This window comes from Solanum lycopersicum, chromosome 3 (assembly GCF_036512215.1).
Source record: "Solanum lycopersicum chromosome 3, SLM_r2.1".
NCBI classification, from domain to species: domain Eukaryota; kingdom Viridiplantae; phylum Streptophyta; class Magnoliopsida; order Solanales; family Solanaceae; genus Solanum; species Solanum lycopersicum.
In genome coordinates, this window is record NC_090802.1 from 11,813,106 (window position 1) to 11,837,914 (window position 24,809).

At 33.6% G+C, this 24,809-nt stretch overlaps 1 protein-coding gene across 3 annotated transcripts in view; it reads right to left on the minus strand.

Moving 5' to 3' along the window:
- Window positions 1-7,175, minus strand: part of LOC109119815 (uncharacterized) — a 29,165-nt gene extending 21,990 nt beyond the window's left edge. For 2 of the 3 annotated variants that reach the window (XR_002027301.3, XM_069294864.1), the window contains exon 1: window positions 6,487-7,175. The gene's annotated coding sequence lies outside the window, so the exon portion shown is untranslated. The remainder of the gene's footprint in view (window positions 1-6,486) is intronic. The other variant, XM_069294865.1, reaches the window with a different exon arrangement.
- Window positions 7,176-24,809: the final 17,634 nt, after the last annotated feature.

The window sequence follows — 24,809 nt, forward strand, 5'->3', positions numbered from 1 at the left end:
TTGATTCAAGTTGTGGTTGAGGTTCTTGAGATGAAACCTCCTCTTCGACTGGCTCTCCTTTAAGGAAAAAATCTTCTGTTGTTTCCTCGTTTGATCCATGTGTTGGTAAAATTATCTTTCCCTCAAACTCCACATGTGTTGAAGGACCATCTATTTGTTTGGCTTCTTCAAGTGTTACCTTGTTTGTCAAGGAACATTCATCAAAGGTAACATCCTTGCTGAAAATAACTTTTCTTGTCCCTAAATACCATAAACGGTATCCTTTGATTCCAAAAGTATTTTCCATAAATAAATCTTTCTTTGCTCTTGGGTCCAATTTCGAATCTCTTACATGATAATATGCAATTGAGCCAAATACATATAAAGAACCATAATCTTTAGCAGGTTTTCCATACCAATTTTTAAATGGTGTCTTCCCACCAATAGCAGCAGTTGTTAGACGATTAATGAGGTGGCATACATATGTATTGCTTCAGCCTAAAAATTTTTATCCCAAGACAACATTGGACAATATACACCGAATCTTGTCCAGCAAAGTTCGGTTCATGTGTTTTGCCACTCCATTCTGTTGTGGTGTATTTCTGACGGTGAAATCTCTGACGATGCCATTTTCCTCACAAATTTTCTGAAAAAGATTATTTTTGTATTCTCCACCATTGTCTGTGCGAAGACACTTCAAGTTTCTATAATCACCTTCCATTTGAGAAAAATTCCCAATACTTCATCTTTTATTTTCATCATATACACCCACAATCTTCATGAAAAGTCATCAACAAAGGTTACAAAATAGTGTTTCCCACCTAGTGAAGGTGTTTTGGAAGCACCCCAAACATCTGAATGAACATAATCCAAAATATCTTTAGTATTGTGGATAGCTGTTCGAAATATAACCCTTGTTTTCTTTCCCTTTATACAATGCTCATAAAACTCCAAGTTGCAAGTTTTTACTCCTTTTAGCAATCCTTGATCTGATAAAGTTTTCAAGGATTTTCCTCCAGCATGTGCTAAGCGCATACACGGTAGCTTGGTCATTTCTGCCTCCTTCTCATCATTGGATGTTGTTGTCGCTGTCCCAATAACTGTACTACCTTGATAGTGGTACATGTTATTACTTCTTAGAATTTCCTTCATTACCACCAACGCACCATATCATATTTTCATCACGTCATTATCTGCAATGACTTTGAACCCCTTTGACTATAAGGCTCCAACAAAAATGAAATTTTTCTTCAAATCTGGTACATATCGAACATCTGTTAATGTTCTACTTGATCCATCATGGTTCCTTAATCGGATTGAACTAACATTATATGCAGTAAGAGGATTATTGCTTGCGGTGAGAATAAATTCACATTCTCCTTCTTGTAAATCAACAAACATTCCCAATCGGGACATATATGATAGCTAGAACCTCAGTCCATCAACCATACATTAGATGATTTAGATGAATCTGTCGTAACTAGTGAATAATCGAAGTCATTACAATCAGCCACATTTGAATCCATGACAGCCTTCCCATTATTTGGTTTGACTTTTCTTTTCAACTTTAAGCAGTCTTTCTTCGAGTGCCCTTTTTCTCGGCAAAATACACATTTATCTTTGCTGAGTCCGGATATTGACTTGGATCTTCTTTTCTTTGTTCTGATATGATTCTGAGAACGACCTCTCGCAATCAATGCTTCTGCTTCTCCATTTTTTTCTCTCTCTTTCTTTGCTTATAACTATATAAGGCAGAACAAAGTTCTTTGATAAATACTTCGTCATTCCCATGTAGTAGATTCGTTTCAAGATGCTCGAAATCATCAGGAAGTGAACTTAACAACATTAAGGCCATATCTCCATCCGTAAAAGTCACATCCATATTCCGCAAATCTGTCGCCAACTTATTAAATCTTGTGGTATGATCATTCATTGTGCTACCAGGAATATAAGTGAAGCATCACAGTCTTCTTTTCATGTAAAGTTTATTTTGACTATTTTTATTCAAGAATTTTTCCTCCAATGAATTCCATAATTTATTTGCAGATGTTTCCTTCTTGCGTGGATACTTTTATTCTCTTGTAAGGTAAGATCGAATGGTACCGCAAGAAACACGTTGATAATATTCCAATCTTCTTCTCCTACACCATCTGGTTTCTTTTCTTCAATGGAAATATCTAGCCCTTGTTGAAAAAGAACATCAAGGACCTTACCTTGCCACATTCCGAAATGTCCTAACTCGTTGAAAATTTCAACTGCAAATTTTGCATTTGACAAAATTTTCGTCATAAGCGAAGATGCCAATGATGACGTATTATTGACACTTGATGTGGACTCATCATTTTTCTTGTCCCCCATTTTACTAAAAATATTATTTATTATCTAACAATGCAGTGACCAAAGTAAATCTTTTTCTGATGTGGAAGTTTTGGCTATGCTGCAACCACAAAGCATACTCAAATAATACCTCGACTCTGATACCAATTATTGTGGAAGCCGAATATATAGAGAGTGATGGAATCACAACTATTGTATCTAAAGGTAGCTAATAAATAGTAAATGAGACAATGATGTACCTTGGTTTCACGGTATTTTTAATGTTTTTTCTTTAAGTTTAGTGTGTGTCCAAAAGCCTTTTTGTATTGATTTTTATGTAAGTTTCTCCTTATTTGCAGGAAATCTTTCCAAAGATGAACGCGGAAGTTTTTGAGCGAGAAATACAGAAGAGACCACCTATGGAGCTTATGACGGTCCGTCGAGCCTGTGACGGTTCGTAGGTGACATCGTAGTAAGGAGAGAAGTTGTTGAAGGAAGATGGGGAAGTCTGGCCTAGTGTAGGATTATGGAAGTCCATGATGAACCGTCATAGCCACGATGGTCTGTCCTGCTGGTTCGTCGTAATGATCATAGAGTAGTCCTAGTACGCAAATTCCAATAAGTTAAAGTATTATGGAACGGAGACCCTCGACGGACCATCGTGCTTGGAACGATTTTTCATACCTGTTAGTTGAGGGTAATGAAGAAAGCAGCAGAAGAATTTGTGAAGTATGGGACGGCGGAGGCCATGAAGGCCTGTCGTGACCACGATGGTCCGTCACGAGGCCCGTCGACTCAGACGCATTTTGACAGATTTTCAGTAATTAGAATCCTTCTTTTATTAGGTTTTTGTTTTTATTATAAATAGTTTGAAAAACCTCGTTTTAGGGTTTAGACTTTTTGATAGTTAGACTTTTGGATAATTTTAGTTCTCTTATTCAAGTATTAAAGGATTAATTTCAACAATTGTTACACTTTTTCTGGAATTGATTGTTGGTGCTTTTCTTAATTAATCAAGTTAATTTCTGGATTTTATTCTTTCTCATTAAAGTAAGTGCATGAATTCTTATATTAAATATATAAATAGTGTGATTATGACCATGAGTAACTAAACTCCATAACTAGGGTTGTGGGAACCATGGGTGAATAATGTCTTTCATGTATTGATAATTCTTTCATTTAGAAGTCTTTTTAACGGATGACCAACGTTAGAACTCACCTTAACGCTACTTGCCGGACGAAGGAGGTAGATAATAGAAAAAAAATTATCAACATAGATTTAGTGTACACTATCTAATAGGCTAGTGTCGATTGGTACAAAGTAATAACTTAGTCAAATATCGAATACAATGCTTAATATGAGGTAAAGGTAAGGGTTAGTATAGCAACACACATGGCCGGACCAAGGTGCGTAGTGAAATTTTCTAGATGCCGGACCAAGGATTTAGAGATACATAACTTATCACTTTACATGCAAGATACTAGGAAAGAATTGTTATAGTTAGAATTATCAAGTTAGGAACCTGTGGGGAATACTTAAGCCCTAGTTACTTTTATTAATTGATTAAGCTCCAAGATTTGAATCTGTTAGTTGTTTACTTTAATTTAGTTAATTATTTTCATTAATTTAGAAATAAAAATCCCCTTTATTGTCTTTTGTTTTATAGGGAAATAATTGACTAAATAATAGTAATAATAGAATAAAGTTAAGTCGGGACTATTTTCCTCGTGAGAACGATTCCAACCTCATTAGTTGAGTTCTTTACTTGATACGAGCGCTTTACTTCTTATTTGAGAAGTAAATTTGAGCGTATCAGACAACAATAAAAAGAACACCTGGAATTAACGAGGTTCGACAAACTTTTATTTTCTTTTGCCTACTCCTCGGACACAACCAACCAATATTTATTTCACTCCAAAAGAGTACAAGTGAAATACTACAAGGGAGAAATAAGAACAAATGTCTTAGGAGATGAGAAGGCATGTGAGAGGTGTGTTACAAATGAATTAGGAGTTGCCTATTTATAGGAGTGAATTTTTCCTATTGATGTCATCCATGACATCACAATATATCAAAATGTTAAGATTTACCTTGTGAAACCAATTCTTTGTTTACCTAAATTTCATCTACAATAAGGTGTTATCTTGACTTTTCTACCAATAAAAAATTATCCTCCTAAGTACCATATCTTCTCATTAATCTATTTTTAAATCTTGTCAAATTTAACAATAATGACCAAGAGTGATATAATTCAATCAAACAAGAGGAATTTTTCAGATAATAAAGGCAACAAAGTAATTTACTAAAATTCTGCAAGAATCTGACTAATCATATAACTTTAACATGAGTTGGTTAACTACATTTTGCAAATTGAACATCTTTGTAATGCAGAATAGACAAGAAGATACAATATTTTATTAGTCAGCTTTGATCTATACGATTCAATAAAGAGACAATAATCAAGATTCCAAAACAATAATCCCCGCTTCAAAAATGAGAAGGCGACAGAAATACAAAGGTTATAAGTAACAAAACAATAGTCTAATGTACGCAATTTAGTTCCCATAGCTCAAAGGAGTGACGTGAGGATCTAAGGGATTTTGGAGAAACCAAAGAGAATTTGAATTAAATTTCGACTTCATCTAGAGCTCGAGTAGACCTAGGATCTACTCATGATTCCTGAATGAATAAGATCCTTAACTCATCATTTCAGATCATACCAAATAAAACAACATGTAACCAGTGATCATCTCATCTTAAATAATCAATTTGACCCCCCCCCCCCCCAGAAAAAAAGCTCATTCAAATTGAGGAAAGCTCTAGTGAAAGCATCAAAACTCATCAAACCTTTATACCAAAAAGTTGATTAATTATACCTCAGTACCATCAACCACAATGACATCAAGTAATGACACAAAATAGAGGCGACATCTGGAAAGAGGCTGGCAGCATATAGCCTTTAAGAACAGTGAAAAAATGTGCTATTGCATCTTTAAAAAAAAGCAACCAACAGTGATAAGCAGCCTGAACAAATACATGACAATAACTAAACAGAAGTTTCCTAACACGTCAGCTATCAAGTATACTCCTACTTAAACCTAACAGTTGATCGAACCAAAATGGAGTTCGAAACAAACTAATGCATGGTTTAAAGATAAATAACTTTAAAATCAATTTTATCAAACTTGTAAGCCATAACTCATTTAGCATATATGAAAGACAAACAAGAAAGAGCAGGGAGATACAAAATAACTTTGCACCAAAATAACTTAGAGAATTTAAACAAGGATCTAAGTAGAGTAATCTAATAAATTTAGGGTGTATAAAAGCTATGATATGAGCTTTACTCTGTCCCAAACTAACCCTTTGGAGAGTGCTAAAGAACAACTTAAAGGCAAGCAATTTCTTATTCAAACAGGGCCTCAATTGGTGTTGAGATCCAACGGTCTGTTAGCTTACAAATAACACTAACAAGTTTCGCAAAATAGGCAGGCAGAGACGACATTTCAGCAAAAAGGACGAACTCTCGCTATACAGGAGATATAAACTTTGAATCAATGTAATTAAACATGCTATTTTCAGATCACCTTCTCGATATGAAATGAGGCATGGATTGTATCTCGAGAAATAGGTGTCTAAAGAGGGCAATGAGAAAGAAATTGACAGCCATATACATGGATTGCGAAGTCGAGTTAGAATAACAATGACTAGAAGCACATATATAGATTTATGAACTCGACTAAGAAAAAAATCACTATACATTTTTTTCAAGTATACGAAAACAGCCAAGAAGAAAACATAAAATAGGCAACTTCAAATAGGTAACTTAAGAAAGATTATTCTTCCTAAGAAAACAGAAAACTAGCCCACTATATATATTACTTGGAAAAAAAGAAGCTAGCTATCAAGAAACAATAATGTAAATAAGCAATGACAAGATTGAAACTCCCTAAACAAATTGATTCACTGGGAAGATAAGAGCTCAAGTTTTACTTCCAATAGATAAAACCTTCAATAGAAAATAAGAGCTAAAACTTTTACTTCCAATAAACAACCACAAACAACACTTAAGATAATGAAGAAACTACCTATTTAATTTTTTATGCTAAAGTAGCTAATACCAAACAATATTTCAATAAACAAACATAATTAAGAGCACCAAAAAATGCAGAAATAAATGAAAAGATCACCTGCTTCTGGGCAGCGAACTAAAATGACGAGTGGAGAAGACGACTCCACCACTTCTTTCAACTCAACAGCCAAAAACATTAAACTTATTGAACCAAGATTTCCCAAAGCCTTTGGGGGTACTCTGTCGTTTCAAAAGACCCTCTCTGAACAGTGAACAACAAGGGTATTTATAGGACAACTTTTAGGTCGAAATAGAGGGAGAAAATGATATGGGACTAATGCAAGCGTCCAAAATTCCTTAGTAGATAAGGTTAAGGTATGAATTCGTACCATTTTTGAATGAAAATATGCAAAAAAGAAAGGAAAATTGAAAGGATAAAATTGTTAGGAACGTCTTAGAAACCTCCAGCTATCCTCGAGCTCGTGTTAGGCACGCCCAGACGTACGAATTCGAGGGAGAGAAGAGTAAATTGAACCTGCAAATTAGGGAATTAAAGCTCGCTTTTTTGGGTTTGTCGTTGCTGTTATAGCGTTGGATCTAGATAGATTGGAGAAGAGAAAGAGGGGTAAAAGGGCATAATGGTCCAGATTTTTGAAATTGGGTTGAAGGATTTGGGCCAAAACTTTGGGTTAAAGGTCATCTGATGGTCCAAATTTGGAGTAAACGAAGTCCATTAAGAATTTCCATCAAATTCAAATTTATAAAACGGGAACGAAATGAATTATAAACTTAATTAACTACTCAACCTTCTTAACTTTAACAACACAAAATAATTATTTTGAAAAGATCTTAATTAAATTGCTATAACTTTTACGGGAAAATAGTATGTCTATTTATTTAAAACTTCATTTTTGGTAAAACGATTTTATAAATACTTAGAAAAAATAATTATTTTATAAAAAAAATACAAATCTATATATATTTCAAGTACATATAGAGATATATTTTATAGGAGAAAAAGGAAAATCGCCTTGAAAATGACTTCTAAAGTATTTTTGGTTTTTCAAAATAATTACTTCAAAATGTTTGAAGTTGGAGAAACTTGAAAATTAATTAAATTGTGGAGGGTCAAAATTGGGTGTCAAGATTGCAAACTACCCACAATACTTCTATGCGCTAAGGCATCTACAGAACTTCCTTGAGCTTCCTGTACACCACGTTTTGTGCACGTAGTGTGTTTACTGCTCTAGACATGGCCATATCAGTTTTCTTGAGGAGTTCAGTGACATATTTAATTTGATTTATATAAATACCTCCTCCAAACTAAGTAACCTCAATCCCAAGAAAGAATTGAACAGGACCATGGTCCTTCATTGAAAATTCATTGCCAAGTGCAGTAATTATTTCTTGAATATGAATAAGAGAGCTTCTTGCAATCACTATATCATCTACATATAGAAAGAGCAGGATAGTACCACTTTTACAATGAAGTAGAAATTAGGATGATTCTGCTCTACTATATTTGAACCCAAGGTGAAAAAGGAAGAGGCTGGCTGAACCTGTTAAACCAGGCTTTAGGTGCTTGCTTGATACCATATAGTGCTTTATTTAGAGAACAAACATGCCTTGGATACTAGGTATCAACAAAACCTTGAGGTTTCGCTATATAGACTTCTTCCAATAGATGCCCATGTAGAAAGATATTTTTTACATCAAGTTGTCTTCTAATAGGACATTTTAGACTAACAACAATTGATAGGACTGCACTTATAGTGGTAAACTTAACTACAGTGCTAAATGTTTATTCAAAATCAATTCCCTCAAGCTGTGAGTATCCCTTGGCAACCAACCTAGCTTTGTGTATGTCTGTAGAACAATCTAATTTTAGCTTGGTCTTGAATACCCATCTTGATCCAACCACATTCATGTTTATTGTTCTAGGTACCAATTTCCATGTTTTGTTTTCATGTAAGGCATCAAACTCTTCTTTCATAGTTGCATACCACTATGGAACATTTAGTTCTTGATCCACAATTATTGGCTCAATAATTCCCACTTAAGTTGTGTGAGGGGTTGACACATTTTTTGCCTTCAATCTAGTCATCATATGATGTCCATCGGTAGGGTGAGAAGTTGTGGTTTTGTAGTTCTTCTTTTTGTTTCTAGATTCTGATTCATCTCTTCATTAAACCAACCTGAGAAATCACATTCCAAGTTCACACCTTGTGCATTAGGCACTGAGATATGGTTAGGTTCCTAAACTTACCTTGCATCCGGACTTTCTAGTGCATCTTGAGTTTCTGGATCAGCAGCATGATTATCACTTTCTCCATCTGAGATGTTTTCTAGATCATGAATACCATCTAATAGTACATCATCAATCTCATTATGTTGTGAATCTTCAATATCAATGTAGGGGGGTTTTGGCAATACTTCCCTTGTAGTTGAACCACCATCTATTGAAGAGCTATCCTGGATAGTGGAAGAAAACTCTACGAAAAGTAGCTAAGTAAGTAGAGATGTTAGGAGAGGATTGTACCGGTTGCACATAGGAAAGAAGATGCTTAGCAAAGATTACATTTCTTGATATAAACATCTTTTGTGGATGGTTGGTAGTACCTATAGCCTTTGTGTAAACTATTGTATCCAACAAATTTGTTTGACCCATGAGGTGTGGATAACATCTACATCTAAAAACTTTTCAAACTATTATAATCTGGAGATGCTCCAAGAAGTTTGACAAAAGGTATCCTATTCTTTAGAACCGACGATGGTAGTCTGTTTATCAAGAATACAACAGTGGGAAAAGCTTCAACCCATAAGAACAAAGGTAGTTTTGCATGACAGAGTAGAGTGGGACCAGTTTCTGCTATGTGCCTATGTTTTCTTTCAGAGGTTCCATTTTGTTCCAGAGTATTTGGATAGGAAAATTGTCATATAATTCCACAGTTGTCCAAGTGTTTAATGAATTCACTGTTTATTACTCACCAACTCCGTCATACTGAAAGATTTTAGTTGATCTTGAAAACTGTTTTCAACCATTTTTTGAAACTTAAAGGAAATCTCAAGAAACTTAGACTTCCTTTTTTTTTAATACAACCAGGTGTATCTACTGTTATCATCCACAAACAATACATAGTACTTCATGTGTTAGAGAAGATTCAATAGGGGTTGGTCCCCAAAGATCACATTGAATTTTGAATAATGGTTCCTTCTCAATTTTATTTCTCAATGTAAAAGAAAGTTTACAACTTTTCTCTAGCTGCCAGCTAGTACAAATGATAGACACTTTATTCCAACTCTTAACATCTATATGCTTATTTGTATTAAAAAATTGTAACCATTTCAAACTAGTATGACCTAATCTAGCATATCAAATGCAATCTGTCTTCCTCCAGTCAGGGGTTGTTGTCAAAGCATAAATGTTGTTATGTTCCTGTGCATAAGGTCTTCCTTTATTAGTTCATTTGGCCAGTTGCTTCCCCGACTTCTTGTCCTTAATAACAAAATCATATTCATCAAACTCAAGGGTGCAACAATTATATTTTTCTAACTTGTGATATACCGTGGTTTCGCGGTATAATTAATACTTTTTCTCTAAGTTTAGTGTGTCCAAAAGCCTTTTTTGTGCTAATTTTAAGATAAGTTTCTCTTTGTTTTGCAGGAAATTAGTCCAAAGCTGAATGCGGAGATTGTGAGTGAAGAAATGCAGAAGAGACCACCTACGGAGCTTATGACAGTCCGTCGTGCTTGTGACCGTCCGTAGGTGGCAGCGTAGTGCAACTGCTGAAGGAAGATGGGGAATCTGACCAAGTGTGGGGTTACGAAGCTTGTGACGGTCCGTCGTGGCTATGACGTTCGGTCCTATAGGTTTGTCATGAAGTTCAGAGAAGTAATCGCAGTACCCAGATTCCAAGAGTTGAAGTGTTTTGAAACGATGACCCTCGACGGACCGTTGTGCCTATGACGGTCCATCATACTTGCCGCCGAGGGTATTGAAGAAGAGCAGCAGAAGAAATTGCATAAGTATGGGACGACGGAGTCCATGACGGTTCTTCATGACCATGACGATCTGTCGCGAGGTCCGTCGACCCAGCCGCGTTTTGGCAGATTTCCACCAAACAGAGTCCTTGTTTAATTAGGTTTTTTATTTTCTATAAATAGTTCAAAAAAACCTCGTTTTTGAGGTTAGACTTCGTATTGTTAGACTCTTAGATTGTTAAACTCCGTATTGGTAAACATTGTATTGTGATATTCTTGATAATCATTAGACTTTTTGTGAGATTATTGATTACTTTGAGATTCTTGCAAGTGAATATTGATGATAATCAAGCAAACTTTCGAATTTTACTCTTTCTCATTGAAGTAAGTACATGAATTCTTATTTAATATATTTAAATATTGTGAGTATGACTATAAGTAACTAAACTCCATAACTAGGGTTGTGGGAACCATAGGCAAATAATGAGATAAAACTTTACTAAAATAACAATTCTAGAATAGTGTCTTGCATGTATTAATTATTCTTTCACTTCGAAGTCTTTTTAACAGATGGCCAACGTTAGAACTCGCCTTAATGCTACTTGCCGGACCAAAGAGGTAGATAATAGCAAAAGAATTATTAACATAGATTTATTGTATACTATCTAGTAGGCTATTATTGATTGGTACGAGGTAATAACTTAGTCAAATATCGAATACGATGCTTAATATGAGGTAAAGATAAGGGTTAGGAAAGCAACACACATAGCCGGATCAAGGTGCGGAGTGAGATTTTATAGATGCCGGACCAAGGATTTAGAAATACATAACTTATCACTTTGCATGCAAGATACTAGGAAAGAATTGTTATAGTTAGAATTATCAAGTTATGAACCTGTGGGGAACACGTAAACACTAGTTACTTTGATTAATTGATTAAAATCCAACATTCAAAACTGTTAAGTGTCTCTTTCAAGTTCATTAGTTATTTTCACTCATTTAGAAATAGAAACCCCCCTTTTATTATTTTTTACTTTCCAAGAAAGTCATTGACCAAACAATAGTTATAACAGGTTGAATTTAAGTGTAGAATTTTTTTCTCGTGGGAACGATCCCAACCTCACTAGTTGGGTTATTTACTTGACACGACCGCTTTACTTCTTATTTGAGAAGTAAGTTTGAGCGTATCAACTTGCTAACAGATAATAGATTTTTGTTAATCTCGGGAACTACTAGTATCTCGTTAACCTTTAAACCTAACCTTAATGTATATGTTTTGATGTGATCCATTACCAACGGTTATCTTATCAGTTCCATTGTTGTTAAGATCCAATTTTGACCGACCTTTAACCATTTTTAGGAATGCTATTCGATTAAATACATATTTTAAAATTTATTTAAAGTTAAGAATTTTTGGTCGATTTTGCTTAAAGTTATATATATTTTATTATGTTTAATTTACAAAATTGTAGTAAATATTATTATAATATTTTAGAATTATTAATAAATTTTTGAATCTTTCAAAATTTAATTAATTTCCAGTTATATAAAAAATATTTTAATATATGTAGTATTTTAATTAAATAGTAACTCCTAAATTCTCCTTAGAATCATTTAAATTGTAGCCCATGTTATTTTATTTTATTTCAATTCTATCCTATCCAATTGAAATTTTTATTCCTTTCATAGTCACCCATTTCAATTCTAGCCAATTTTATTACAATTTTAGTCATTCCATATCCAATACAATTTGATTTTAAAATTCATCCTTTAATCTCATCCATACATTAATTCATAAAATACTAGATCGAATCCTAGCCATGCATCTAAACTAATCCTACAGTCAAGATCTAACCTCCTATTCTTCCTATTTCTAATATCCTAAAAGATCAAAACCTAGAAAACACTCGTTCTCTTCCTCTCTCTCTCTCTCTCTCTCTCTCTCTCTCTCTCTCTTTCTCTTCTATTTTGCTGGCGGTAACAACAGGTCCAACAACCAGAGGCGGCAACCCCTCTCTCTTTGCCTCTCCTTGTTCCCTCCTCTCCTATCTCCTCGCAGCAGGAGCCGCTGCACAGAACCATAAGGTTCCGGCGAAGCAGCAGTGCTTGGAGAGGCACCTATCCTAAAAGGTTTTGAACTTAGAGTTCAAGATGATGAAGAGTGGCCTAGAAAAAAATTTCGAACAAAGCTTCGTTTATTTTAATGTTGTGTATATTTTCCTTTGTTATTTTTATTATAATGTATGTATAACTCTAAAGCAACTCTTATGTATGAAAACAAATTTAGGGGATCGCCTAGGAGAGGGGGAATTATGTATTAATCATTTTTTTATTTGAAAACTTATTTATGTTAGAAAGCATGCCTATAGGTTCGTAATTTGTTTGATAAAATTTAATCTGATAAAGTAATCTTAGATCTAACCATAAAAATAAAATAAAAATAAAATAAATCATCTTTGCTCAATCTTTAAGTTAATTTTGCCCAATTAATGTTTGAAGTTAATTCTATTCAAATTGACGTATTATGTAATGAGTTATGATTAATTTTCTAAAATATTAACTAAAAAATTTGTGTGTTTTTTTTTTGTACAAAGTTATTCATCGAATAAATCATGTCTATAGAATTTATGCATGCATATGTCATTTGGAATTATAAATCATGCCTATAGGTGTTGTTTAAATGTTTGATTATTAAATCACCTAAAATTCATGTTTATAGGAAGTATTAACTAATTTTAGCATGTTAATAATTGAGTTGTTACTTTTTTTTTACTTTGTCATTTTTTAGTATGTTAAACACCTAGAAATCTTGTCAATAGGCTTGTAAATTTTCAGCATATCACTAACTGAATTAAAATTCGTTGTGCATATTTCCTGTCACTTTATATAAATATCCCCTATTGATTTCTGCATCTATTGAATTGACTACTTATTCAATAAATTTGATAAAAGACATAAAGTAACCATTGAATTTGTCCTGAATTTTTTTAAAAAAACACATTAACTTTATAACTGTCCTATTACTCCACTAAACAATTATAAATCGGTATTATTATACCATTTTTCGATCAACCCCAAATTTTAAGAAGTAAGTGTGTTCACACACCAATCAATACATGTCACGTGTTAATTTAATTAAAAATATATTTTTTTTATTTTAAGTTTTCATTTATCTTTTTTTTTGTTTCTCTCTCTCTCTTACTTTTTAGATTTTAATTTTGATTTATTTTAAATTTCATTTCATCTTCCACCTTTCTTCAATTTTTTCCTCTTCACCTCCTACCCGTGATGTCAAATTGAATCTCACTCCCATTTTTTTTCTTTTTCTTTTTCTTCTTCGATCAAATTCTATTCATAATATTATTTATACTTTACTAGATTACTGATAACAAAATTAATTATTTTTCTAAATAATTTAAAATTTTGAAGTATCATCAACTATATTACTCATTTTCATATAAATTCAAAATTAGAATCATAATTTTAAAAAAATAAATTATTTTATGAGAACTGAAAAAACTTAATTGAAATCTGATAAAACAAAACTACATGATACTCCCTAATCATCTCATTAGTTTAGCTCATTTTTATATAATTTCAAAACTAGAAATGATATTTTTGAAAGAATCATAATTCTCCGAAATTTTAAAAAGCTTAATTGAAATTTGGATTAAAAAACTAAATAATACTTACTAATGTTTAGATATAGTTTCAAATTAAAGAGATAGTTAAACTAATAGTAAAAAGTAACATTTAAAGTGAGCAACTTCATTTAAGATGAAAATGATTTTTTGAAGAAGAAGGAAGAAAGAAAAAGAAAAAAAAATAAGGAGAAAAAGTTAAAGTGATAAAAAAAACAAGAAAATCTATTTTATAGCAAAATACTTGCAAAAATAAAATTATATTTGTTTTTTTGTTTGTTCACGCTCTCTAAGAAAGTGCATACACTCTCCATGCCAGGCTGACAATAAATGATGTAATAATATCAGTTTAGAATTGTTTAGGGGGGGTAATAGGACGCTTGCATAGTTTAGATATCTTTTTGAAAATTCGGGACAACTTGAGGTGTCACTTTATGTCTTTTCTCAATAAATTTCTGCATTAAATCTTTCATTGTTCCTAAAACAATTTTAGCGTTATTAATAAATTTATCACTTATTTAAAATAATTTTCTGCACTATGAATAAATATGTTGTTGTCTAAATAAATAATTTTCTGCCTTATATAAATGAAAATTTGTTGTTCTAAATAATATTTTCTGCCTCAGTAATTAAATCGGCTACTATTTTAAAATATATACGCATGTGTCATCATTTCTATGCTACTTGAAAAATCAAAATAAAATCTATTAAGCCATTATTTTTGGTCATTTGATAATTAGCTAAAATTTTCATTTTTGTAATATTTCTCGACCATTTTTAAAATTAATTAGATAATTATATTCATTCTTTTAGGAGTTTCCATTAATAATTTTGTCTGCTTAATTCTTTGTTATATCAATGTTTGGTTGTTCGTATGCTCACACTTAACATGAAGACATTTCACAACTATGTGTTGTTTGCAAAACATGTCTAATTAAAATTTAGAGGCCAAGTTAAAACCTATCGTGCTAAAATGACCGTCTTGCTTGTCGTGTTTGTTTGACTTGGCATCTAGGAGGGCCTTATATTTTATTTTATTCAAACCCACCCTATTTAGTGTCCAATGCATCTTGGACATTGAGCTATTTGTTTGATTTGTTATATCTCATAGTCTCGTATGTTAAATTAAATAAAAAATGAGTTTAATTGTTTATTTATTGCTATCACCTAGTCTTGCATGTTTAAATTAACTTAAATAATAGAAATGTCGTTTGTTTAATAATATGTCATCACCTATAGAGCATGCGAATAAATAAATAAATATGAAATAACCTTATTTGCTTCTTCTAGACCCACATAGATTGCATGAGACACGGCCGAGACCGACATTTGTGGACCTTGAGGGATGCCTAACACCTTTCCCTCGAGGTAATTTGAACCCTTACCCGTTTCTCTGATACATTGACCTTAGCTAGACTAGTTAGGTTAAATAGGTGTTTTAGCGCTCCTTAATTCGTTAGGTGACGACTTTTTAAAACTCCAAAATCCCAAAAGAGTTGTTAGGTCGCGATAAAACTAGTTTTCGCAAGAAAATGACGCGGGATAAAATAACGACTCCACTACGAATACTAGGTTCATACCATTATGTGTTTCATGCTTATTTATGTGGTATTAAATTTATTTTGGTTATTTCATTATTTGTTAGGTGATTACCATGTTTAGTTATTATTTTGTTTCTTTATTTACTATCTTCTTTTCATATTTCATCCCTTTTCGACTTCCATATTTGTTTATTAACATGTTTCACCCTTTCCCTTTTCCCTTATTTGTTTACTTACATGGTTAATCTCTTACCCTCTTTCCTTATTTGCATGATTTTTTATATGTCTATATGTTTAAATTCCTTTACTTATTTTTACTTATTTGTTTATCGCTTTTTTAAAACTGTTTATGTGTTACTGCTTTCCAATCTAAATGCTAAATGTTATTGCTTTGATAACTGACATTCCATTCATACTTCCCCCAATTGCGACCCTTTTCTTTTTCTTTTTCTTTTTTTATAATTTTGTTCTCGTGATGTTGTGCCTTTTCACCTCTCATAACTACTCCAATTCACTTCAAACATCCATTATAGAGAGTCATCATATGGGTGGACGTAACAGATAGTTTTACTACCGCGAAACCACGAGCCTATCGCATAGAAACCCTTTCAAGTATATGTCAAGCCAACTCTTAGAAGTCTTAATTAGGTCGTATATGCAGCATAAACCCTAGGTGGTTTGACCCTTGGTGTCAATCCACATTAGTAGTAGCCACCCTATAGTCTAAATGGCCCCAACACCCTTTAGACAAATTCCAATGTGATCATAATAATTAAATCAAGTCAACTTTGCCAAAATGGAGTTTAGAAGTTGTTTGTTATTTTGTTTGCAGAGTCATGGATGAGTATGAATTCCAAAACCCTCAAATGGTCACAAAGGTGAATCACAGACTTAGGGGCTAGTGGATGGATATAAAGAGAGATCGAGAAAGGGAGATTCGTCAATTGTTAGGTGGTCTTACGTATCTTATTTTCGTCACACCAAACCCTCATCTAACTAGGGATATACTAGAATTTGGGGACCCTGTGAGGATGGTTTTCAAATTTACAAATTATAACTTGACACCAATAATGAAGAAATTAGTAGTTTCATCGATTTCCCTTATCATGAGTGTGAAATGATGGTACCATATAAGCCATCAACAAGGGAATTTCTAAAAAGTATGGGGATGAAGTCTAATCCAATCTGGACTTCTTTAGACCTTGGGTGGACTCATTTAGACTTCATATACTCACGATTTGGCCTAGATTTTAGCTACTAAACTTGTAGCTATGAATTTGAGTAATCCGTTGAGGAATGGGAAAAATTCGTCTGGATGCCTTTGCCATTGCCTTATTAGGATCCTTATTTTTTCCTGAAATAAGAGGAAGAATCCACGCATGTCTAAGGTACGTGGTTTGATACCTAGCTCAAAGAGGTGGCGAGCCTAGGAAAACCATAGTGCTCATGATCCTGGCAGGGATAATGAGGAGTTTGTCAGCATGCATCGATGGTAGAACATTCTTCGAGGGATGCAACCTTCTACTTCAATTGTGGGCTATCAATCACTTCCTCAAGTGATCTGACGTGGTAGAAACCGTTCTTGGTCAAGGCAAAAAGATTGATAATCATCCAAGAAGGTTGGCACGTTTTCGTACTTGTAGTATTTATGAACGGGTATATATTTTTGACAGAGCTTGAGAGACGGTTAATCCAATGGAAGCTCCATTAGTCGTCCACTCCTATTGCCATAGTAAGAGGGAATGTTTGATACTTCATTGAGATTATTGGCTTTAAAAACATTCAACCATATGCACCACTTTCAGTACTTTGCAATTTGGGCAAACTCAAGTCATACCCCTTCGTTCTGACATGGATCATTTTAAGTATGAGTTTTGACTAAATAAGCCACCAGTCTACAACATACTTTGATTATGGGAGCGTGTGTTGACCATTCCTATGAGTGTACGAAATAAATTGTGCACACATGAGTGCCACATATGGATCTTGATAGAGTCTAAAGTCCCAACATCAAGTGGAGAAGGATACCATGGGCTCGCCGATGAAAGGGAAAACATATGTGCGCAGAGTGTGTTGAACATGAGACAATAAGTCTATCCCTATACAAGAGGTCAATTGGTGCCAAGATCTTTGAGTCGATACCTCCAAGATTTCAGAATTTAGGATGCTTTCCCCCATGTTATCCCCTTTCCCTTAGTTTATTTCAGTTTTGCTTTTTCAATTATGGTGTATTGTTCGCATTATATAATAAATGAAAGTCGTTTTGCTTTTTCTAATCTAAACTACAATTGGAAAATCAGTCTTGAATTAATTATTGTGCATCACTTATATGTCATTTAGGCCTACCTCTAACTCAACGAGGCTCCTTTGCATTTCGAGCGTTTATCTTAAAACAATGTGCTTGATATAGCTAACAACTTATAAATTGCTCTAACTTGGGTTTTGTTTTATTTTTACTTTTTATTTTACCCTTCCCCAATGGTTGATGTGTAGACCATGGTTCACCACACACGATGAAAGGGCTCTCCTCCTTCTTTCTCAATTGAGAATCGCAAAGGAAAGATAATAAAGACTAAGGACAAGGTCATATGCAAGACTGTTGAAAAGAAGTGTCTTTTAGAAGAGTTGAAAACAAGCCTTGAGCAAAAAATTATGAAGTTAGAAGAAGAAGTTGTAGATATGCGCGAGTGGGCCAAGTTGTTGCTCTCCGCCAATCCCACTTTGGAGACAAAAATGGATATGTCACCTTTCTCACGTCAAACCACTCTTCAAAATAATCATCCTCCAAATTACCCTACTTCTCAAGGTCAACCAAGCTCCATTCAAATGCCTCCAAAGAATATCCACTTTCCAAATCACCCATATCCTCCGCAACGTCATGCATATGCTCCCAAACCTCAACATCTTACTCCACACCCGCAGAAACCTGTCATGCAAGTTCCTCGGGATGAAACACCTCTGCACCAAGTTCCTTGCCATCATGCTTCTCTCAGACCATTTCCAATCCTTCTATATCAAATGCCTCTGTAACAAAGGCCTCCTCCGCCATATCAACCACTAACATATCTTGGTTACAATGCCAAAGTCGTCACTCCACCGCATATTCACAAATAACTTTTAAACGTTGAGGAGAGACTTGACAAAACTTAATACTTCTTTGATTGAGCCTATAAGCCAACTTTATGAAAAGTTGAGGATTGCTGGTCACATCCCTCCTATCATTGAAATAAGGATGAATACGCATTCATCGTGGATTGAACCCTATAAAATTTGTGCTTATCGTTCAGGAATTGTAGGATATACCATAGAAGAATGTCATGATCTGAAGGACAAGATTCAACGACTAATTGATACTAAGGTCATATGCTTGGAGGACTTTGCAACAAATAAAGTTCAAATGCGAACACACCAAAGTTTACTTGATACAGTCTCGCAATAAGGCTTGTGTCGTTTAAGTTCATGTTTTCCACATTCAGACACCCATGATAACATATGGGCAAATAATGACTGTCAAAAGATACCATTCAATTGCTACTCAAGAATGTTATCTTAATATTTCACTTATGCTTTTTATAATTTGGAACTACGTTAGACCTGATTCCCGTTTAAGAGGGGATACGTAGGTGCTCTTATGGGGGTTAGGTATTATCATAATAAAAAATTTCATTTACCCCTCTATTGTGTGACTGGGGCAGAATTTTTGATAGGGTCTCAAAAATTCCAACGAAGAGCATTTTCCTTGCGAATCTCGACAATGGGACATAATTTTTGAGAATTTTTGAGTTCTATCAACATCACTTCTTTTCACAAATTAATTACTAGAGCAGAATTTTGAGAAGGGCTTAAAATTTCTTTCAAAAGCATATTGTCTCGCAAATTAAGACTGGAGCAGAATTTTTGAGAGGGTCTCAAAAATTCACAGCAAACTACAATCTACAACAAATCAGAATAGCAGAAGTTCTACATTGGGGCAAAAAATCTTGAGGACACCTTAAATATATATGACAACTCTTGGAGGGACCTCCTAGCAGACACCAAAGGGCATACCGTGTCAAACGATTGATACACATCAACCTCCCCCTTAAACTAACTATTTTTCTTTGAATGTAAAAGTACAGGTTCATATACAAAGGCAACTTGAATATACTACTTGTGAGCCCGACAAATGATGCTCGACCCTTCAACAAAGTGCATGCCCAGAATACTTTATGCCTTCAAGCAGCTATCATGCATGTGGCTAAATTATACCATGCCAAAATTACATTATGCTCGGGGATTTCATATGCTCTAACTACATTCTTGTCCGAAGTTTGCATATGCCCTAACTTCACGTGCCCGAACTAGATTATGCTCGAACTGCTTAGTGCTCGAGCATTGCATGTGCCAGATATCGCATTGCATGTACCCGAGTCTACATTATGCCCAAACTACATATGCCCGAATTACATTGTGCTCAAATTGCATGTGCAACACTGCATTGTGCCCGGAGATTGCATCCGCCTGAGACTGCATCGTGCCCAAGATTGCATTTGCTCGAGACTGCATTATGCCCTAAATTTGCATATGCCAGAAGATTACATCATCTCCTGCTCCCGAGATTGCATTGTGCTCGAGAATAACATGTTCCTGAATACATTTATACAGAGTTACTACTGATTTTAGTCGCAATATGCTACAATTATGTCAAAACAAAAACACTCTTTATTCATTTTACTTATATTCCAAGGCGTCATCCTCCAAAGGCATCATCTTTCATGGCTTGCGGACTTCATGTCATGACCTAAGGACTTATTTTATGTTTATCATGTTCCTAAGGTATCATAGTCTAAAGGCATCATCCTCATGGCCTGCAGACATCTTATCATAGCCTAAGAATTTAATTTTTGTTTATCATTATCCGAAGGTGTCATAGTCTAAAGGCGTCATTTTCATGTCCTGCAGACAACATTTTCATAACCTGAGGATATACTTTGCATATCATGACCCTAGACATCATAGCCTAAGACATCATTTTTCATAGTCTTAAGGCAAAGATTCATGGTCGATATGGGAAATTGCATCATGTTTACATTTACCGTTTATTTTGATACATTTGCTCTAATCACTCTATTTAAGTCATAATTACAAGTTACAAATGTGCAGATTATAGACAAAACTGATTGGCTTTTGAACAGTCGTCTTCATGCTTACAAACAAAGCTCCGTAAAATCATAGATACTCACATTATCCTTTAGCTACTCAGTCTACTATTGTGACCATCTTGGAGATATTATCAAATTTAACTCGCTACTATGACCTAATTTTTTTCATCCAGGCGTGATAATCTTCCTTTCGGCTACGATTATCGTGCTTACATTCATCTCAAAGAAAGCCCTATCATTTTCTGCTCATGTTGCTCCTATTTATCTGGCTCAAAAGTTCGCTCTTCTCGCTTCTCTATCTCGCTTCTCATCTCTCTATCACAAATTTCTCGCTTGCCATCTCTCTTCTCGCTACTCTAACTTTATCCATTCAAGCTCATATCGTGCCTTTCGAATACCTCAGCGCTCTTTCAACTTTTAAGAGTTTCATTTGCTCTTGAATCTAGAACTACACACGACCTGATTCTCGTATAAACAGATATATGTAGGAGGCTTAATATCAAAGTCTCGGTCGTACCCTTTTCAACTCTACATCGCTTCAATTGATCCCACTAACATTTGTCGTCGGTCGGACAAAATTGGCAAATAAGTCAACGTTGGTTGCCTGACAATTTATTCTTCGTTCCCAAGCAACAAAAGGGAAACTGTTGACACCCAATTTTGAGTGACCTTTAACCATTTTTAGGAATGCTATTAGATTAAATACATATTTTAAAATTTATTTAAAGTTTAGAATTTTTAGTCGATTTTTCTTAAAAGTTATACTTTTTAGTATGTTTACTTTATAAAATTAGTAAATATTATTAAACTATTTTAAAATTATTAATAAATTTTCAAATGTTTTAAAATTTAAGTAATTTCAGTCATATAAAAAATATTTTAATATATGTAGTATTTTAATTAAATAGTAACTCGTAAATTCTCCTCAGAATCATTTAAATCGTAGCCCATTTTATTCTAATTTCTTTCAATTCTAGTCTATCCAATTTAAATTTTTATTCCAATCATAGTCATACTTTCATTTCAATTCTAGCCGGTTTTATTATAATTTTAGCCATTTCATATCAAATACAATCTAATTTTAAAATTCATCCTTTAATCTCATCCATCCATTAATTAATAAAATCCTAGATCGAATCCTAGCCATACATCTAAACTAATGCTACGGTCAAGATCTAACCTTCTGTTCTTTCTATTTCTAATATCCTAAAATACAAAAACCTAAAAAACACTCATTCTTTTCCTCTCGCTCTTTCTCTTCCATTTATGCAGGCGAGAACAACAGGTCCGACAACCAAAGGCGGCAACCCCTCTCTCTTTTCCTCTCCTTGTTCCCTCTTCTCCTCTCTCCTCGCAGCAGTAGCCGCCAAACAAATCCAGAAGGTTCCGGCAAAGCAGGAGCGCCTGGAGGCGCACGACAAGAACCAACCACTGATGACCAATGCAGGCAGCAGCGCCAGCGAGGACGACCACCGAGAAGGGACGCCGCAACGGTAACCGCGAGAAGCAGCTGTGATCAGTTGCTCTCTTCTCCGGTGAGAATCCGGTAAGGCAAACGACACAACAAACAACATCAAGCACTTCTCCAGCATCCCTCCCCTTCTCCTTTTCGCAGTGATTCCGGCGAGTTTCAGGCAAGCAACGAACATCGACCAGCAACTCTGAAGAAAGTGAACTTCGGCGAAGCCTTTGAAAATTAAAGATGATTAAAAGATGGATCTCTAATAGATCCGTCCGGGTACATTTCTCTCTAATTATTTTTGATTATTTAGCAAATTATTATTCTCATCTACAATGTGACTTTGATATGAAAGTTTTATGCATCCTAATGAATGTGCAAATCATGTTAGTCTTAAATTTGAATTATCAGATTTTATGAAGTTTGTTTATGTTCATATTACTTAGTTGAATATAGCCATTTGTTGCTCCCACTTGTTTAGTTGACTCTGTATTATTGATGATATGAGCTAGTCGTATGGAAAATATATCTTTGTATTTCTTGCATTATCATGGATGCTGATTCCTTGGCTAATATTAGTACAATTAGGTGCAAAATTTACTGATTCTCTTTCTTTACCTGTGAAAGCATAATTGTTCATAATTTTGAAACTTTGTAAAAATTTGTGATTTGATTTTCTTTATCTCAACAAAAGATTAAAGTGGCTACTTTTTGCTTTATTTGGTGGAATAATAAATTGATTAAAATAAGTGTAATTTTCGGTCTCACTCCTTAATAAGAAAATATTTTTTAGGTCTTAAGTCATTCTCTCCCTTATTTACATTTGTTTTGTTTGGTTAAGGTGAGAAAGTAAATTTGATTTGGCTTTTTATTGTTAAAGGAAAAACAATATTATCTTCCTGGTTTTGACTCTCCTTGAAAATAAGTAAATAGTATTATAATTAACCCCTTAATTTATTTATTTTCCTTATGTTCTCTCCCCCCCCCCCCCCTCCCCTTTCTATATAAATAGCACCCGTCCTTTCATTATAATTCATTTTATCACAAGTTCTCTCAATCACAAATTTTCTCATAACTTCTTACTCTCTCATTGCTCTCTTGATACTCTTAAAATAAATTAAGATTCCGATAAATATTCAAGTGCTCTTATTTGCTACTTTGCTATGTTCGGGTCGAAAGTGGAATTAAGTTATCTACATTGCTGATTTTTCTTTTCTATTTAACCGGTTAGTATTCTTAATTAGCATTTTACTATTGCTCATCCCTCTATTATTTTCAATTTTGTTTTTGCATTTATTACCATTGCTGTGTGTTGGAAACAAAAAAGGAAACACTCCTTATCCTTTCTCCCAATTTGTGTTAATATGTCTACGCCTATGCTTTGTCCCTTTTATTTCTTATGTTTGTTGTTTATATATGTATATATGAGAGCAATTTGTTACTATGAGTACTTTATATTATAATTATTTCTCCATTGTATATGTGTTACCTTACCTATCCTAGCAGGTTTTGAACTTAGAGTTCAAGATGATGAAGAATGGCCTAGAAAAAATTTTGGACAAAGCTTCATTTATTTTAATGTTGTGTATATTTTCATTCGTTATTTTTATTACAATATGTGTATAACTCTAAAGCAACTCTTATATATGAAAACAAATTTGGGGGATCGCCTAAGGGAGGGGGAATTATGTGTTAATCATCTTTTTTATTTGCAAACTTATTTGTGTTAGAAAGCGTGCCTATTGGTTCATAATTTGTTTGATAAATTTTTATGTGATAAAGTAATCTTAGGTCTAACCATAAAAATAAAATAAAATAAAATAAATCATCTTTGCTCAATTACTAAGTTAATTTTGTCCAACTACTGTTTGAAGTTAATTTTATTCAAATTGGCGTATTAAGTAATGCATTATGATTAATTTGCTAAAATATTAAGTAAATATTTTGTTTGCTTGTTTTTTTTTTACAAAGTTATTCTTCGAATAAATCATGTCTATAGAATTTATACATGCATATGTCATTTGAAGCTAGAAATCATGTCTATAGGTGTTATTTAAATGTGTTGATTATCATGTTTATAGGAAGTATTAACAAATTTTTATCATGTTAATAATTGAGTTGTTTATTATTATCTTTACTTTGTCATTTTTTTAGTATTTTCTAAAAATCATGTCAATAGACTTGTAAATTTTCAGCATATTAATAACTGAATTAAAATTCGTCGTGCATCTTTCCTATCACTTTATATAAATAACCGCTATTGAATTGACTACTTATTAAATAAATTTCTACATTAAATCTTTCACTGTTCCAAAAACAATTTTTAGCGTTATTAATAAATTTGTCACTTATTTAAAATAATTTTCTGCACTAAGAATAAATATGTTGTTGTCTAAAAAAATAATTTTCTGCCTTATTTAAATGAAAATTTGTTGTTCTAAATAATATTTTCTGCCTTAGTAATCAAATCGGCTACTATTTTAAAATATATATGCATGCGTCATCATTTCTATGCTACTTGAAAAATCAAAAATCAAAATAAAATCTATTAAGCCATTATTTTTGGTCATTTTAAAATTAGCTAAAATTTTCATTTTTGTAATATTTCTTGGCCATTTTTAAAATTAATCAGATTATTATATGCATTCTTTTAGGAGTGTTCATTAAAATTTTTCCTG